General features: G+C 36.9%; 1 pseudogene; it reads left to right on the top strand.

Moving 5' to 3' along the window:
* Positions 1 to 10,901: 10,901 nt before the first annotated feature.
* Positions 10,902 to 11,696, top strand: LOC146999796 (Y-linked testis-specific protein 1-like; annotated as a pseudogene).
* The last annotated feature ends 5,600 nt before the right edge of the window (positions 11,697 to 17,296 follow it).

Genomic DNA, 17,296 nt, shown 5'->3' with positions numbered 1-17,296 from the left:
GATTTACAAGTAAAGATATGATGAGGGATTATTGTTCACTATCAGATTAAAAATAGAGACCCCCTACAATCCTTTAGGCCCCCCAACCAAGTCCACACCCTTCACCCATACTATTACTCAGCGTACTCCATTGATTGCAGACCACCTTAGTATGGCTGCTATCACCCAACCTCCCACTCCTCAGGTACCTCTAACTATTACCACTGAGATTCCTTCAACAAGACAGAGGATGTTTAACCTACTGAGAGGAGCCGTTTATGCCCTTAATAGAACTGATCCAAGGGCTACTGAGGACTGCTGGCTATCCCTGTCCTCGGGTCCGCCTTATTATGAAGAAATTGCCTTCAATGGAGATTTCAACAGAATCAGCAGCCATAATTCCTGCTCTTGGGGAACAGGACAAAAACTGACCCTGACTGATGTATCTGTGAGGAGTCCAGGTCTCTGTATAGGCACCCCAATTTCCACTCACAAACACCTATGCAGACAAATTCAGTCTGTGTCCAGAATGGAAGCTAATTACTATCTTGTATCTTCCCCGGTTGGATGGTGGGCTTGCAATACAGGACTTACTCCCTGTGTATCAACTAAGGTTTTTAATTCAACTCATGATTTTTGTGTCATGATCTAGCTGTTACCCCGCATATATTATCACCCTGCATCCAGTTTAGAAGAAAGCTATGCTGGCCGGTGGTCGAAAAGAGAACCAATTACTTTAACCCTGGCTGCATTCATGGGAATAGGTATGGCAGTAGGAGTGGGGACAGAAGTGTCAGCTTTGATAGAAGGAAGACAGGGAATTCAGTCTTTGCGGGATGCTGTCAATGAAGACCTAACGGCAATAGAAAAGTCCATTGATGCTTTAGAAAAATCTTTGACCTCCCTGTCTGAGGTAGTTTTGTAGAACAGGAGAGGCCTTTATTTGTTGTTCCTAAAAGAAGGAGGACTGTGTGCCGCCCTTAAAGAAGAGTGCTGCTTCTATGCAGATCATACAGGAAGAGTTAGAGACTCTATGCAGAAACTGAGAGAAAGATTAGAGTGAAGGAAATGGGAATTGGATGCTCAAAGTGGGTGGTTTGAGACGTGGTTTGAATTATGACCATCTTGGATAACTTCTTTGATTTCCGCTGTAGCTGGACCAATCCTTATGATATGCTTAGCTTTAGTTTTCGGCCCCTGTATAATAAATAGAGGAATGGCTTTCATCCAGAGTAGAATTGATACAGTAAAACTCATGGTTCTTCAGAGACAATATCAACATATAGTTCAGGTAAATGAAGAGTTAGGGGACACCAATCTCTAAAATTCTATGATTAGAATTAGTCTAAACAGAAGAAGAGTGGAATGAAAGGAAATAGAACTTGAGACCTGTGATTCATGTAATGTATGTCAAATAGCCCAAAGAGTTGTTTGTGAGCTTTGAAACCTGGGGCTGAGAACACAGAAGAACAGACCAAGACATGCCCGGGCAGGCCCATTGCCTCCCTATCTCCCACCCCTCTGACCTCAGGCTGCTAATGTTTAAATGGACCAATCATGTGAAACCGTGCCAATTCCTCCCCCAGCCTCACTCTTTTTCTATAAAAACACCTAGCTTCCAAGCCTCGTGGTCTAATCTACTGTCTCCTGTGTGAGATGCGTGGAGCTCCGCCATTAAAATACCTCTTGTTGTTACATCAAGTCGTTGTGTTCTATTCGTGATTCTTGGGTGCACGCTGAATCGGGAGTTGAGTGGGGGTTTCCCCACTAGGTTCTTTCACATCCTCATGACCTAAGGTCCTTTTTGCAGCCTCAAGCAAATGACTAACACATTCACTAAAGTCTTCTTGGGTTCCTTGAATGATTTTAGTTAAAGGGGAAATAATGGAACCTTTCATAGGAATAGCATGCCAAGTTCCCAATGTTGTGTTAGCAGTTTAAGCCAAGAGACCCACTGGGCAAATTCTGCCTGGCCTTAGCTAAATATTTTTCTTGACCAGAAAGCTTTTCCAAGGTCCAGTCAGTCCAGGCACTGGAGGGTTTTTCTGATTATCTACTGCAATGGTCTGGCACCTATTGAGGAAATCAACCCTCCATGAGAAAAACTATCCTCAAGTTAACACAGTTTAAATCTCTTTGATCCAATCACTACTGGGAGGGCTTCTAGGAGTGAAAGCATATAAGGGGCAGATTGACCATAAGTTCTAACCGTAGAGTTACGCTCTTTTAAGTCTTTAAAACTTAGCTTACGAAACTCTGTCTGTTGAATAGGGACAGTTAATTCTTCTTCTTGATTTCTACTTCATTATCACTCTCATAATCTTCTCCACCCTCGCTGTTAGTGTCTACAGAGAAATTGGCATGGGGCACTTCTAAAGGTCCTATTTCTGCAGAAGGAGATTTGGCACAGGTGGCTGGGGGCTGCTCCTCCGCCATAGAAGTGGGCAGGTCACAGCTAGCAGTTCTCTTGGAGCGAGTCATTACAAGGAAAGCCAATGTTTTGGTTTTTATGGCTCACTGAGCTTTCTTTTTTATGCCTCCTGAAACTGCGGCTGGAGGAGGAACAAGGATAGTCTGTTTTAAGCAATTTTAGAGTGAAGCTAGCTCTTTAGAAAGGCGAGCATACTGCTGCTGTAGCTTTAGTACTTCTTGTAATCCTGCTACCTGAGACACCAGCTTATCCTTAGCAGCAATGAGAATAGAAACCTGTAAACCTGACACCATGGTGCAGAAGCACTAATAGGCAGCAGATATGGAGGGGCACTGCAGGGAGGGGCTGAAGCAAGACAGCAGCTCAGGTTTACTGGGCGAACTACCTCTTTCTCTAAAGTGTCTGAGTCCTCTGAAATTAAAGGGCTTTAAGCCAAATATTTCTTAAAGACTGGATTGATCAGTGGTGGATTGCCCTGGGCGGGCTGCTCAGACAAAGTGGTTACCTGGACATGTGGATAAAGAGCAGCCTGTGGGACTTCAGACCTGTCTGCAGCTTTTGGAGGCTTTGTAGTAGGGAGGGAGCCCTCTAAAGCTTCCTGAGACAAGGTATAGAGGCAATATTCTGCAACTGACAAAAGGTGCTGTTTCTCTGGATCATCAGCTGCATTTTATACCAAATCACGGAATAAACTCCAATAAGTAAATAAATTCTCAGGGACAGCATCCCATCAGGGCCCTGCTTTGTCAAAATTTCATTTAGTCCTCTACCTACTCTTCTCCATTTCTTACAATGTATCTCTGCTCCAACTATAAAAAAAAAAAACATGGACATGCCTGGTCTATGAAAACAAAATAAAAGTTTATCAAATCTTACTTTTTAACTCTATCTCCTCTTTCCATGAGAGCTGTCTTTAAGCAAATTATAAAGGCTGCTTCCTTTGATAGTTTGTTTCCCAGTTCCTGTAGTGGAGATGAATCAACTCATCAAGGACTTTTCTCTCTTCTATGAGCAGTGGAAGGGGTCCTTTACTACTTCTAAATTCTTGGGGTCAGGACAAACTTCTCTGGAACCTGCACTGGAAGGAAATAAGATCCAAAACTCGCCCTCACATTGGGTGCCCCTTATCCAGTCCCATAGGGTTCAGTTATACATGGGTGCGAGTGGTACTGCAAACCTGGGAGGAAATGGGATTGGAAGGGGAAGAAAAGCTAGAAACCAAGCAGAGGGTCCTATTAAGTCTCCATTTATTAGGCTGATGTGTCTGGTTTTAAAGCATACATCCCGGGGAATAGGAAGGGGTCGAGGGGGAATTTAACAAAGAACAAAGAAATACCCTATAAGAAGCCAAAAAACCCTAAATTCTTTTTTTTTAAACTTTCAAAAATCTAAAAACACCCTAAAACTCTAAAAGAAAAAATCTTGAAACTCTAAAAAATCCGTAAAACCCTAAAAATAACCCTAAAGACTTTTTTAAAAAATCAAAAATATTAAAAAACCCTAATTTTTTTAAAGTCCTAAAAAAAAATCCTAAAACAAACAAACAAACAAACAAACAAACAAACAACAAAACAAAAACAAAAACAAAAACAAAAACAAAATTTGCAGGAGATTTTAAAACACTAAAAAAAAAAAAAATACCCTAAATTTCTAAAAAAAAAAAAAATAAAATAAAATAAAAACTTAGGACCCCCAAACCCAAAAACAATACTCAAAAACAAAACACTATAACATTCAAATAAACATATATTTATGTTATATATATATATATATATATATATATAAACATTACAATGAACCTAAAACCCTAAAATAAACAAGTAAACCCTAATCCCTAAAAAAAAAAACCTACATTTCTAAAAAAAAAAAATAATATAATAAATAAATAAATAAATAAAATAAAATAAAATCTTCGGAACCAGAAACGCAAAACCAATACTCAAAAACAATAATCTATAACCTTTAAATAAACATATATATATATATATATATATATATATATATATATATATATATAAAACATTATAATGTACATTAAACCCTAAAATAAACCAGGAAACCCTAATACCTAAAATGAAACAAACGACAAAAACAAGAGAAACACAAAATAAAAACACACAATTACAACTCTGAAAAACCCTAAATTTCTAAAAAAAATTCTAGAACCCTAAAAAAATTCCTTAAAAAATTTTTCAAAAACCCTGAATTTCCCCCCAAATCTTGAAATCTTAAAAAAAGAAACCTAAATACCTATAATGCTAAAAAACACTGATTCTAAATAAAATTCTTTAATTCAGAAAAACCTAACCCCCCCAAAAAATCCCTAAAATTCCAAAAAAAAAAAAAAAATCCCTAACACACACACAGACAGACACCCAAAAATCTTAAATAACAATATAAAACCTAACACCCTAAGGCTGTAAAATAATCCATGAAACACAATAAAACAAACAAACAAACAAACAAACAAAGCAACTTTAAACTTCTAAAAAAAAAAAAAAACCTAGAAATCGAAAAACAACCTTCAAAAATACATAAGACCCCCAAAACCCCAAAATTACCCTAAAGATTTTTATGAAAATCCTAAAAAAAATCCTAAATCCTTATAAAGCTAAAAAATTAAAAAATAAACTCATTTTGAAAATACACATAAAAATCCCTAAAATCAGAAAAAAACTAAAAAAAATAAACTGTGAAAAAAATTATAAAAGAAGTCCTAAAAATAACTTAAAAAAAAAAAACAGACCATAACATCCCCAAACCCTAAAATTATTTAAAAATCAAAAAAAAAAAAACCCTGAAACCCTAAAAAAAATTAAAGAATTAAACCAAAAAAAAATTTAAATCTTCTTTAAAAAACCTGAAAAATCCCTAAAAACCCTAAAATTAAAAACAAAAACAAAGACAAAAACAAAAACAAAAATGAAGCTTTAAAAAAAATCACCAAAAATCCAAAATTCTTTTTTAAAACTCAAGAATGATAAAAAGACCCCCCCAAAAAACCCTAAAATCCTAAAAAAAATCTCCTAAAATGTATTAAAAGTACTTAAAATACATCAAAACCCTGAATCTCCCCAAATCTCTGAAACACACTTTAAAAAACGTATAAAATCCTAATAACCTGAATATAAAAACTGAAATCCTAAAAAGAATCCTAAATTGAAATATATATATATATATAATACCAAAATAAACCCAAGAACCCTACAAAGACCCTAAAACAAAAACCAAAAATCCCTCAAATAACTTAAAGCCGTAAAAAAAAAAAAAGAAAAAACAACAAACAAACAAAATACAACCAAAAAAAACCATATAAAACATAAAAACAAAACAAAACAAAACAAAACAAGAACTCTTAAGAAATCCTAAGACATTCTAAAAACCTAAAAAAAAAACTAAAATTCTACAAAACCTCAAGAACCCTAAAAAAAAATGTAAAACTATAAGAAAAAACCCTAAGGCTCCAAAAAAAATCCCCAAAATTTAAAAACACCATAAAATTCCTTTAAAAACTTATACAAACAAGAAAACACCATGAAGTTTCTTTTAAAAAAAAAATAAACTTCAAAAAAATCCTAAATCACTAAGAAAATTCCTATAATTCTGAAAAACTGAAGAACACTAAAAAGACACAAAAAACACTAAAACCATAAAAAACCTAAAATCCTTTAAAAAGAAAAAGCTAAAAACCCATCAAAACACTGAAATCCAAAAAAACCCTTTAACGATGTAAAACATACCAACAAAACTTTAAAGCCCTAAATAAAAACCTGAAACCCTAAAGAGAATGCCAAAGTTCTAAAAAAAAAAAATAAATAAATAAAATAAAAAAATAAAATAAAAAATTAAAAAAAAAAAACTCTAAAATTCTAAAAATAAAATAAAATAAATTACAAGAAATCTAAGATGAGAGCATTCCCTGCTTATAGACTATTGTAAGGCAGCTGTTTAACTTTCACAATTTTGGGTGAGGTATTCCGGGATTATCAGATTGAGTAAAGGGGATTATTCCTCCAGATGATCCTGAATCACATGCTTTTGAAGAGTCAGGACTAGTGGTACTCAATTTTCCCAATATTGTGGCCCTTTAAAACACAGCTCCCAAATCGTAATGTTATCTCATTGCAAATTCAAACTATAATTTTGTTATAGTCATTGATTGTAATGTATATATCTTATAAACAAGATATATTATATGGGACACTTGTATCAGGGTTGTTTGAGCACTGAGAAGAGTCTCAACCCATGGTTGGAAAACCATTAGTCTGGACACGATGGGGGTACCATTACCAATGTATATTGTTTATCTAGTGTTGCTGGGCAGATGTCTCCCTCCCTTGAACGCAGAGGGTTTTTCAAGAACAGGCTTCTTCTGAGTCCTTAACCTTCTTTCCACACCTGTACAGCTTGTTGATGATCACTGATGTATCAAATGGCGGTACTTAGTAAATTAAAGTAATCCAGTTATCTCTTAAAATCTAGAAAATGGTGATTCTAAAAATGGTTCCACTAGCTAAAAGCAGTGGCTGGCACTCTTCCTAGGGATCCCTTATGTAGTGTCCCTTTATATCTCCAAGGCCAACAGCAGATGGCTGAGTCCCTCCTGGGCTGTAACTCTCTAATCTATTCTCACCCACTATGCAGCTTTCTTTCATGAAGAGATCACATGATAACACTGAACTCATCTCGTCTTTAGTCAGCACAAATAGCCTAATTATTTTCCCCTATGGCTCAGTTGATCATGATTCTGAGACATAATCATACATGTTGTATTGACAAAAAGAATGACAGTGATTTCTAGTATATAATAAAGCCTATTTTGCATGACTACTTTTCAGGAGTCAGGAAATTCAAGAAGAAGACACTATCAGTAGATAAAGAAATTCTAGTGAGATGTTGAAATCACAGAAGGGATCCAATGGGCTAGAAAGACAAAAGAGGGAACCAAACTCCCTGTCATAATTAAACCTTTTCTATGACAGCATTATTCATTGATTTTTATTTGTAGGTCCTATCCCTCCTGACCCAGTCCAATTTTTCCTAATATATTAAAACCTGAGGATTAGTCTACAGAAAATTACATTTGGGGAAACACATTCAAACAACATATGAAGGTGAATATTTGAAAACCTATAGTCATGTGGGGGCATTTTTCTTTCTACCTCATGTACACTTAAAATCTGTAGCTACTTCCTTCCCTATGAAAGCATGGCAGCCCAGTGAGTGACATGTGTTTAGGGTGAATAATAATATACAAAGATGTAAACACCTTGCCATATCCTATCAACCATATCTAGCCCAAAATGCAACATTCACATGAGAGTAGAAACATAAAAATAAATTTTATAGTATCTTGAAGCTAAAATTCCCAATTTAATCAAACCATCATTTAGAATCTTCTACTTAATACCAATGTGCTTTAAGTGTACAAGTCACTGGACTTTGTTGTGACTCTTTTCACAGGTTTATACTGTCCTTTAACCATCTTCATCCTCCCCACTATTCTCCATTTCTACCTGCTCAACCCCCCCTGCTGCTGCCCATACTCTTTCAAAATATCTCCTTTCATTTAACGTGCCTTATTAAAATTATAATTTGACAATTGTCATTTTGAGTTTGGCTTGTCTCACCTAACATAATTCCCATTCCCATCTATTCTTTCTGAAAACAAAACCCTTCACTAGTAAACTTAGATGAGAAATAACTCTGTCTCTCTCTCTGTCTCTCTGTCTCTCTGTCTCTCTGTCTCTGTCTCTCGGTCTCTCTGTCTCTCTGTCTCTGTCTGTCTCTCTCTCTCTATCTCTGTCTATCTCTGTCTCTCTGTCTCTCTGTCTCTGTCTCTGTCTCTGTCTCTCTCTCTCTCTCTCTCTCTCTCTCTCACACACACACACACTCACTCTCTCTCTCATTTTAAGAAATTCATCATGTGGTTGACATCTATATTTCCTCCATAGCTTCTCTATTTCACAAAGTATAACAATCAACATTGATAATATGGATGTTTAGTGGTCCTTCTTAGATTATTATTGGAACGAAAATCAAACTGGGAAGATAGTACCTCAGATGAAGGCTGCCCCCATCACACTGACATGTGGCCACATCTATAAGGAATGATCCTTTGTTGATGGCTGAGCTGGAAGAGTCTAACTAATTAGTTAGTGTCATCCACTATGAAGAGGATGTACAGTGTGGTGGGGACAGTGGAGGAGACTGAAAAAGATTTTTTGAAGAACTGAAGATCTATGTGGCATGAACAATTAAAGTGCCCTCTAATTTGTAAGTAAATTCCATACTTACCTGTGTCCAGTATTCTGTCAACCTATATTTCAAAAGTAAAATTACATTATCTATTTCATCCTGTTTTACTGCATTCAATCTATGAAATTCCTTGTAAACAGAAATGGTGGTAAATTTTAAAGAACTTTAAAATGTTACTGTTAGATATCATGTTGTTTTGTTTATCTCAAATTTGTAAGCAGGCCCAAGGACTATGATTTCCTTGCACTTTGCAAAGAATCCATAATTCATGATTGCCTTTGGCTTCAATACAAGTTATTCAATCCTGTCAAATTCCAGCTTTCTTTGAATAAAAAATTTTCTTCCTCTAACTGTGGGTTTTGATAAAATGAATAGTGTGCTATCTAGTGTGTTGCCTCAAGAGTCTGGCAACATTTCTGATTCCAAGAACAGCTTAAAGATAACCAAAGGGGAAGATTGTTACAGGGAAAATAACCACCAAGAATGCTGTTGTGTCAGACACTGAAGACTTTCACAGAAGGAAAATAGAAACAACCCCCCTAAAAAAACACGAATAAACAAACAAACAAACAAACAAATACACAATAAAAATGATACAAGAGTGAATCTACTTGGGCAGAATGTGAATCAGGTAATCAGGCCATTTTTGTGGGGATTTATTTTGGATTTCTAGGAGGCCATATGAAAATGTAAATTCTAGATGCTCAATGTTTCTGAGTGTAACTCCAGATGGAACCAGCCTGATAGAGGTTCTATGATGTAAGCTGAGATAGGGTGATGTCACAGAGCACTGGTCAGAGTTTGCACATCTATTCCACTTGGAGACACTAGAATTCCTTGAAGCTGGGTTCAATATCTTCACAGTGGTGTGTGAATGCCAGGTCAGCTCCTGACCCATAAAGTTGTTCCAGAGGCTTTTGGTGCCTGGCCTGGTTCAGAAGACAGAATCTTGAAAACTAGGACATTTGTTTGGGGTATGTATATTTATGGAGTATCTTGGACTCTCATGGCTCCTTAAGGATATATGTTTCCCCTCCTACAGTGAGTAACTGTACATTCTAATTTCTCCCATGTTTTGGATCTAGGAGGGTGGATGGTTTAGGTTATTTGATCTCCTGAGTTTATTAACCTTGCTAACAATATCTCCTTCAGAATTCCACTAATATGCCAAAACTCCCCTTTGTCCATGTGCATTTTAGAAGATATTACTTCTAAATGGCTGATATGGCATGGACTTGTTGAGATCTTGTTGAAGTCGGAGATGCAATGGCTTCAATAATATGCCTGGGACTGGGTCTGGAGACACAATACAGAAGGCCAGTTGTGTGCTCTGTCCCTAGGTAGATATTTGTGAAAGTAGCCACCTAGCTCAGAACATGCAAATACAAGAGAGGTATGGTGACAACTCTGGCTCATTTTTTAATTCTATTCTGCTTCATCCTTGAGGGCAACAGACATACCAACTTCCACACTGACCTACCCACTTAAGGAAAGTTTCCTCAGCAGAGGAAAATTAGCTCAGGGCTGAAGAAATTTTTATCTGAGTATGTTATTCTGAGCTCTAGAGAATTACTTATTAATTTCCCTATGTTCATTTCCTGGAATCCCTTGTTCGTTGGTTTATTGGTTTGTTTAATTTTATTTTGAGTTTCTCTGTGTGTAGCTATGGCTGTCAGACCAGGCTAGCCTTGATGTCACAAAGGTCAGCCTCCCACTGCCCCTTGAAATCTGGGATTAAAGACTTAGGTCATGACCATCTCCTATTAAATTTTCTTTTTATTCGTTTGTTTTCTTTGTTCATTTTTTCTTATTTTGTTCTTTGTTTTGTTTGTTTGTTTTTTTTTTTTGTTTTTTTTTGTTTTTGTTTTTGTTCTTTTTGAAACAGGAATACTCTATATATCACTGGCTGCCCTGGATCTAACTTTGTAGACCAGGTTGGCCTCTAACTCAGAAAAATGCCAGACCCTGCCTCCTGAGTGCTGGGAATAAATGCATGCACAATAATGGCTGGCTTATGAACTTCTTATTTTGATAAAATTGTCTTTAGAAGTACACACCTGACTAGCATAGCCTTCTTCACCTACCCAGAAGTTCTCTTAAAGAAGAGCATTGGTCCAGCATTCTCTCACACCCCACACCCATTACCCTTTAAGATGTCATATTTATGACAGAGGCAACAGCATTGTTTCTGTTTTAAACAGGCAAGATCTTCAAACCCAGATAATGGCCAAGTATGATGATTGAACAAAGAATGATAGTCACAAGACAGTGGACCAGGGTTGCTGTGGCCTACTACACCAGTTCTACAACTATTTAGAAGACAATACCTCTGAAGAGGCTGAGCAGGACATCCCTCAAAAAGAAGAGGAGGAGGATGCCTTCATCCCAGGCCCTGAGAATTATTGTCTGCTGCAGAATTTCTCACAGTTGGAATGAAGGTAATGAACCTGTCAGCCATTGGAAGACCATAGTTCTAGATCAACTTCCAACAAACTCTTCTCTTTATTTGCTGAAGTATGACGGTATTGACAGCGTCTATGGACAGGAGCTCCACAGTGAAGAGAGGATTTCAAATCTTAAGGTTTTGCCTCACAATGCAGTATTTCCTCAGATAAGGGATGCCCACCTCGCCAGAAGCCTGGTTGGCAGAGCGATGCAACACAAATTTGAGGGAAAGCATGGCTCTGAGGAAAACTGGAATGGGATGGTGCTAGCCCAGGTGCCAGTCATGAAGGACTGGTTTTACATTAGCTACAAGAAGGATCCGGTCCTCTACATATATCAGCTCCTTAATGACTACGATGAAGGTAACCTTGACATCATTCTAGAGACTCCTCATTCTGAGTTGATATCACATGATAACAGTGACTTCTTAATAGGAAACTGGGTGCAATACACCAGAGAGGATGGTTCCAAAAATCTTGGAAAGGTTGTTTACCAAATTCTTGCCAATCATTCTGTGTACTTTATCAAGTTTCATGGTGATCTCCAGATCTATGTCTATAATCTGGTGTCAAAGACTCCTTAAGGTGAAAAAATCACAAAAGTACAGGCCCATAAACTTGTAGAATAGGAAAAAAATGTTTGTTTTCCTGTGTTGTCTACTTAAGTGTCTTTGACAAACCCAGTATGATTGCCAATAAAATTTGTTTTGCTCTAAAATTTAAAACGTGTGATATGACATGCTGTGAGTGAAGACTTTGGTGGAAGAGATGGGCTATGGTGGAAGAACCCTACATATATCTGATATCACACATGGTAAAATTAATAGGACTTAGTATCTCTGCTCTGTATGGAGGACTGGAATTGGAGATGGGATGTGGTGGAGCAGGGATCACAGCAAAAGAAAGATGTTTATTAAGTAGGGGTGAAGGATATAACATCAGTAGAATCTCTGGTATGATGTCTGAGGAAGAACAAAGTTGGTGAAAGAGTGACACATAAAACGAATTTGGTCTTGGAATATAAGGAGTAACCCATAAAAATGATCCAAACAGATTCAGCAATTAGAGAGTATCAGGTTTCATTTGAATAATGAAGTCTAGTGAAACTTGTCTCTCTTTTTAATATTTTTATCTTTTCTTATATGTGTGAGGGTAGGACATGTGCTTGTGAGTGCAGGTGACCACAGAGATATGAGTTGTTGGGTCCCCTGGAGCTGCCATTAATGGTGATTTTGAGCCTTGGATATAAATTCAAGAAACCAAATCTAGTCTTCTGGATTTAGAGTCATCTCTCTAATCCCATAAAGATATCTATGTTAAGAAATACATTATTTACATGCAGAAAAGAAACCACGATGAAGGTAAGAAAGATCAAATTGATAGTGACCTTTAAAAAGAACAATGGACACACAAAGGAGGAGAGGACACTGAGGGATAAATAAATTCAAAGAAGGAATTCTCACAAAATGAAGCAGGAGACTCACGAAGAATAGAAAGTTCATTTACATAGTCAAACTTGTGCCATATTCACATTGGCTTCTTTTGTTTCTTAACAAATAGCCAGCCAGTCATTACAGAAGGATGTGGTGTGTTTGTGTGTGTGTGTGTGTGTGTGTGTGTGTGTGTGTGTGTGTTTCTTAGAGTACATTTTACCAGAATAAATAGTGAATCCAAATCTAAGAGTATATATATATGAGTCTCCCTAAAACATCATAAACACCATGATTTTTTTATGATCAGTTCAAATAAGTAATTCAGAAAATAAAATGAGTATGCTGTTAGGTAAGTTCAGGTGTTGAATAGATCCTGTGTTCCTTCCCTGAGCACTCTTTGCCTCTGATGAATCCTGTGATCTTTTGGATATCTGTGATGAATGACCCAGATGACCATCAAAATCTCCCACACTGGTCTGTTCCACCTGGCTCTCCACCAAACTTATGACTATCTACATATCTGTGTGCTACTTCAACCTGTCTATGCCCTTGAAATTCCAGTCTTTTACTTGTCTGTGACCTCCTTCTCAGAAAACATAGAAGGTGTATCGAATGCATTTGTGCTGACATCTTTCCTATGCTGTTTGTCATGGGTTTCAAATGCTTTGAGGTTGCCCACTTGGTAGGTCAGTTCTCCTGAGGAGCCCCTGAGCTTCATGGGTGTCTGCCTTGGCCAAATCTGCACTCTAAGAGTGTCTCTTTGAGGGAGGCTTATCATGTACTCATTCATTGCTGTTTTTCTCTCTTGAATAAGTTTATATGCTGCATGACTTGAAAATACTCTCTATTGTTGATTAATTTTGATATCTGGGAGAGTTTCTGTACTAGCTGGTTGTCTTAGTTAGGGTTTCATTCATTTGAAAAGCCACCATGACCAAGGCCTCTCATAAGGGACAATATTTCATGAGGGCTTTTCAACATTTCATTACATGTTCAGAGGTTCAATCCACCATCATCAAGGCAGGAAACAGGGTTGTGTCTTGTCAGGCATCGTGGTGGAGTGTAATCTGAGAGTTATGCATCTTGATCCAATTGCAGCCCGGAGAAAAGATTTGTTTTGCATGCAGGGAGGAGGAGAGTCTCTTCCACACTGGACAGAGCTTTAAAGACCCAGAATGATATGCTTTCTCCATCAAGGACACACCTACTCCATCAAGTCCACACCTCCTCATAGGCAAACTACATTCAGACTGCCACACTGGTTTCATAGCAACTTGATAAGATCTAAATTCTTTAAAGAGGAGGAGCCTCAGTTGAGAAAATGCCTCCATATGATCTAACTCCCAAGCATTTACTTAATTGGTGGGAGACTGCCCAGTCCATTGTGCATGGTGAAATCCTTGTATTGGTAGTCCTGTGCTCTTTACGAAAGCAAGATTTCAGGAGCAAGTAAATAAGCATCACCACTCCATAGCCTATGCATGAGCTCCTGGCTCCATGATTCTGTGTTCTTTCAGGTTCTGTCCCAACTTCTTTGGTGATAAACAGCAATGTGGAAGTATAAACTATATAAAACCTTTTCTATGTAGTTTCCTCTATGAACCTGATGTATCCTTACAACAATAGAAACAGTAAGTGGGACAGATTCTTACAGATGCAAAATGTCCAATAGTATCACTGTCACTTATCCTATAACCACACACAATAATGTATAGACGTTTCATTTTAATTTAAAGGGCAGATGTACTCATGTACCTATATGACAGGTAATTGTTCTAGTTTGCTTCTTTCTCACCATAAAGAATACTACAATCAATAATAACTTGGGAATAAAAGAGTTAGTTGCTTACAGGTTACAGACTATCTCCTAGGAAGCCAAAAATAGGAACTTGAAGTGATAACAGGAAACACTGTTTATTGGCTTGACCCTGTTTTAGTCACTGTTCTATTGCTGTGAAGTAACACCATGTTTAAGACTATTATTAGAAAATAAAGCATTTATTTGGACGATGGGATACAGCGTCAGAACTTTGGTCAATCATCATGGCAGGGAGCACAGAACTTAAGCAATAGAGAACTATTGATTCTTAGGCAGCCTGAGAGAAAGAGAGAGAGAGAGAGAGAGAGAGAGAGAGAGAGAGAGAGAGAGAGACAGACAGAGACAGAGACAGAGACAGAGACAGAGACAGAGACAGAGACAGAGACAGAGACAGAGACAGAGACAGACAGAGACCGAGAGAGGCAGATAGTGGCAGAGAGAGACAGAGAGACAGAGTGATTGAGAGACAGAGAGATTGAGAGACAGAGAAAGACAGAGAGAAAGACAGAGATAGACAGAGAGACAGAGAGACACAGAGAGACACAGAGAGACAGAGAGACAGAGACTTAGACAGAGAGACAGAGACAGATACAGAGACAGGGACAGAGAGATTATGCCATTATATGGGTTCTTTAAATACAAAAGACCTCTGATTTTCCAAAAGAGCCATTTTCACAATCTTAATCTGCTAATCTAAGAAGAAACAAAAGGAAGCAAAAAAATATTCCACCAGAGAGAAACTAAACCTGATAAACAGCTTTTATCATAAATGGGTGTTGGATTTTGTCAAATGCTTTCTCAGCATCTAACGAGATGATCATGTGGTTTAGGTATGTTTTTTAAAAAGCCTTAAACAACCTAAAATAATAATAAAAAATCTGTAGAACCCTAAAAAGACACGAAAAAATCTTAAGTCTAAAAAACCAGAAATGTTGATGTGAATAATTCCAGTACTTTGCAGGTAGAGGTACAACCCCTAAAAATTACCCTAAAATTCAACAAAACCTCAAGAACCCTAAAAAGACCCCAAAAGTTATAAAACCATTTTGTGAAACAATGTGCTATAGTATTTGAAGACTCATAAAGTGATGATCGAGGTCATAAAATGTACCCCTTTGACCCAATGGGCTCTCATAAAAATAAAATAAAAATAAAAAAATAAAAATCCCTTCTGTTCAGGAACTCATGGGATATTTTTTATTTAAATATGACAAGCAGGTGCAGGGGGAGTCCCAGGGCCCTGAAGTCACTGATGAAGCCTCTGATGGAGGCCAGAGAGGCGAGGTCCAGGGGCAAGAAGTGAGCTGCAGGGGGCGGGGCCATGGGGCCAAGTCTTTTCAGTCACTCAGGCCCAGGGCAGGAAATGCATGTCATGGGAGGGGCCTGTGACGTCAGCCTCCTTCAGTCTTTCTCCAATTCAACCAATGATGCTGTCCACTAGTTTTTATATCCTGACTATTCTATTATTTTGTTGAATTTATACATCTGATCTAAGAGCTTTCTAGAAGGTCTCTAGGGGTTTTTCGTGTCAGGTTATGCTATTTATTACTAAAATTATGTGACTTCAAATTTCTCTATTTGAATCACTTTTATTATTTTTTTTTTTTTGCCTTGCTCTCTAGGCAAGATTCATAATAAATTCCTTTAAAAAATAAACTACAATTCTATTCAACATAGGTGTTTCTCAGCCATTCGGTGTTCCTCAGGTGAGAATTCTTTGTTTAGTTCTGAGCCCCATTTTTTAATGGGGTCCTTTGATTTTCTGGAGTCCACCCTCTTGAGTTCTTTATATATATTGGATAATAGTCCCCTATCTGATTTAAGATAGGTAAAGATCCTTTCCCAATCTGTTGGTGATCTTTATGTCTTATTGACAGTGTCTTTTGCCTTGCAGAAACTTTTCAGTTTCATGAGGTCCCATTTGTCAATCCTCGATCTTACAGCACATGCCATTGCTGTTCTATTCACTTTATTAAATACTATTGGAAAGAGTACATGACCTTGTTTCTTGGTTTTAGTTGTTTGAGTTTTTAGAGACTGGGTTTCTCTGGCTGATCAAGAACTCCCTCTGTAGACCAAGCTCAAAAATCCTTCTAACTGTTTCTCCCAGTTGCTGGGATTTAAGTCATGGGCCACCACTGCTACAAACACACACACACACACACACACACACACACAAACACACACACACACACACACACACTCACACACACACTAAATATATATAAACAAAAAAAAAAAACAAAAAATACTAGAAGCTTGAAAGGAAATAACAAACAAATTTTAAAAACACGCTACTAAAAACACTACAATCCCTGAAAAAGTAAAAGAAAAAAAAAGAAAAAGAAAAGAAAAAAACCTAAAATTAATAAAAAAAAATTAACAATATCAAAAATGTCATTAAAATTCTTTTCTTTTTTTTTCCTGTTTGTTTGGGGTTTTTTGTTGTTGTTGTTGTTGTTGTTGTTGTTGTTGTTTCATTTTTTATTTGTTTGGGTTGTTGTTGTTATTTGTTTTTTTGTTTTGGGATTAAAGGCTAGCACTACCTTGCCTGGCCTTTTTTTTTTTTTTTTTTTTTTCAGTGTTTGAGTTTTTTTTAGACTGTAATTCTCTTTTTGTCTCTGGATGTCCTGGAACTCACTCTGTAGAGCTGGCTGGCCTTAAACTCAGAAATCACCTACCTGTTCATCCTAAGTGCTGGGTTTAAAGACATGGGCCATCATTGCCTAGGAATCCTAAAATTATGAAACACCAAAATTAAAACCCTAATTTTTAAAATGATTATTTAAGAACATACACACACAAATAAATTTAAAAATTAAAAACCTCAGAACAATATTAAAATAATAATTAAAAAAAATAAAGACTTGGACCTAAATAAAACCCTAAAACTCTAAAAAGCACACTAGGATTCTGTAAAAAACTAGAAAAA

This window comes from Mus caroli, unplaced genomic scaffold, assembly GCF_978045245.1.
Source record: "Mus caroli unplaced genomic scaffold, Mus_caroli_1 scaffold_39, whole genome shotgun sequence".
NCBI classification, from domain to species: Eukaryota; Metazoa; Chordata; class Mammalia; order Rodentia; family Muridae; genus Mus; species Mus caroli.
The sequence above is the reverse complement of the archived record's forward strand: the minus strand, read 5'-3'. Positions and strand labels throughout refer to the sequence as shown.